Genomic DNA, 2,898 nt, shown 5'->3' with positions numbered 1-2,898 from the left:
TATATATATATTTTGTTAATAATAATAATATTGATAAAAGTGATTTTAGCAGTGGTAATAATGATTCTAATATCATGTTAATAATGTATCGTGCAGGTAGGAATGATTAGCATTCTCATTAGTACAGAAAATTAATGAAATTAAATTGTTTATATATAATACTAGCTGGTTACCCGGGCTTCGCCCCGGAGGACATGTGTAATAATACACGCAAATACTCTCTCTCTCTCTCTTTCTCTCTCTCTCTCTCTCTCTCTCTCTCTCTCTCTCTCTCTCTCTCTCTCTCTCCCTCCCTCCCTCCCCCTCTCCCTCTCCCTCTCCGAGATTCGATCAATTATTTCGCGTAAGAATTAACAAAATTAGAAAAACCGGTTTCCAGAAGATCGGTAACAAAAAACTATATACTCTATAGCACTCCCCTGAAAATTCTACCCCTATTTTACATGGTTCTAATTTCTAATACAAATTCGGTCTAATAATTTTTAAGTTAAAAACGTTTAAACATACACCACTTGTAAGAATTAAAAAAATTAAAAAAATGGGTTTCCAGAAAATAGATAACAAAAAACTATACACTCTACAGCACTCTCCGGAAAATTCTACCTCTATTTTATATGGTTCTAATATAAATTCGGTCCAATAGTTATTAAGTTAATAACGTTTTATTTTTATTTTTCTAATTCTTACGGGTGGTGTATGTTTAAACGTTTTTAACTTAAGAACTATTGAACCGAATTTGTATTAAAACCATATAAAATAGGGGTAGAATTTTTCGGGGAGTGCTATAGAGTGTATAGTTTTTCGTTATCTATTTTCTGAAAACCGATTTTTTAAATTCTTTTACCCGTAAGAATTAGAAAAATTAAAAAAATCGATTTCCAGAAAATTGGTAATGAAAAACTACACACTCTATAGCACTCCCCGGAAAATTCTAGCCCTATTTCATGTACTTGTGGTAAAAATTCGGTCCAATAGTTTTCAAGTTATTAACGTTCAAACATACACCACCCGTAAGAATTTTATATAATAGTATAGAAGATTTTTATTATTTTTATATCTCATGAATGGTTAGGAATTTGATAGGAGTGTATAGGAAATATATGTAAGACTTTCACTAAAGTATAATATAGCATTGAAAATTTTCATCATTAATATATGTGTTTGTTAATAACAAATTATTGATTAAATAAATTGGTACTCTTTAATTCGAGTATTGATATTGTTATGTTCTCTTTATTTAAGAGGTTTTGAATTTCTAATATCATCTCGTTTATGAGCATTCTTTATTTTTTTGTTATAAATATTCCGTAAATAAACAATTGCAGAAATAAAAGTTATTATCATTTTTCGTACGTGTACTGATGCAGAGTTTACGTGCACAATCAAAATTCGTATTTACCGAAACGGGTTTTTATAATTATGCAAGGCAGTTCGATCTGGGTTGCCAGATTTTAAGGGTAGTTTGCGCCAGGTCGGAATATCTGTTATCCGACCCTGTATTTCCTTTGAAATTTGTGTAGCCTTCATTAATGGAGTAGCAAGGTTCTGACTTATATAAAAGTTGTTATACGTGATCCGAGGTATAAATTAAAAATATTTGTTGACATGGTCAATAATTTGTTTATAATTGTTTAGAAAAGTAAATTGCAAAAATAAACGATTATGTAGTAAATGTTTTTCTATCAAACGATTCTAATGATTATTCCTTATACACGTATATATTGTTTTTATCTCAAACTATTCGTTTTCTATTTTTATTTTAATTTATTAAAAGTCTATATGGCTATCCTTGTCTTACTCTCTGTGAACTGGTATTAAACTATTCTCGTCTTTCATGGGGCGAATATTCAATTTTCAATCTCGTTTATTAATTTAATTAATTTGAATAGAAAATCGGCGTTAACGCTACTGGTGTTTAGGAGCATGACGGATTCCATTTTTATCATAATAATTAAGTGTCAAAATTTTCGTTCAGAAATGAAATTTATTGATCTTACGATGTATAAAAGACTAAAATATTAATGTAAAAGTGATTTGGTCTTTGTAAGTCCAAAGGGTAGGAAATTCAAAATGGCGGACGTGAAACTTTAATAATTTATAACTCGAGAACGGTAAGAGATAAAAAGATGGGGTTTTTTTTTGTTGTGTTCAGACAATTAAGGGCATTATTTAAGGTTGTTTAAAATTTTTGTGTTTTATGGATTTCCGTAATTTTTAATTATATCTCGGAATTAAGAAGAGATATGATGTGGGGGTTTTTGTGAGGTTACTTGACATGCTCTGCTGAGTGTCTGCAGTGATTTTATTCATCATCTTTAATAATAATTTTATAATAAATTTTATTGTTAATTAGTTTATTTTGAGAGATCCAACAATGATTTACAACCAAAAGTTGTTTGACTTTTTGTGATAGTTCCAGTAGTCACACTAGCTAGGTCTGTTAATAATATAATTTAATTATTTATAACAATCATGTTTGAGAAATGCTAGTAAGATAATTATTATTTTAGCGTGATAATGTTCTTTAGGCACAAAAGGTTATGTTCTTATAAATAATCTGCTTTTAATTTATTTATTTATATTTTGTCTGAGTTTATTCACCCGTGTGAAGTTAACCCCCCAACTTAAAAAAAAATTAATTTTCTTTAGCTCATTTGATTGCTCATCGTTTGCACATGTATGCACATTTCGAATTTTCGTTTGCACACTTCTAAAAAAGTTATTAACAAACCAATTTTGGGGGGCCAACTTCACATTAGCCCCCCAACTACGAGTAAATTAGATCCAAATAGTCTTAATCGATAGATTTTTGTTTGCACATTTCGAAACAGGTCGATTTTTCGTTTGCACACCCTTGGTTAAAAAGTTATTAACAATTAAAGTTTCGAAAACGGTCAA

Source organism: Temnothorax curvispinosus, unplaced genomic scaffold (genome assembly GCF_003070985.1).
Source record: "Temnothorax curvispinosus isolate PA1 unplaced genomic scaffold, ASM307098v1 QBEX01000185.1, whole genome shotgun sequence".
In the NCBI taxonomy this organism is placed as follows: Eukaryota; Metazoa; Arthropoda; class Insecta; order Hymenoptera; family Formicidae; genus Temnothorax; species Temnothorax curvispinosus.
Note: the sequence above shows the minus strand (reverse complement) of the source record.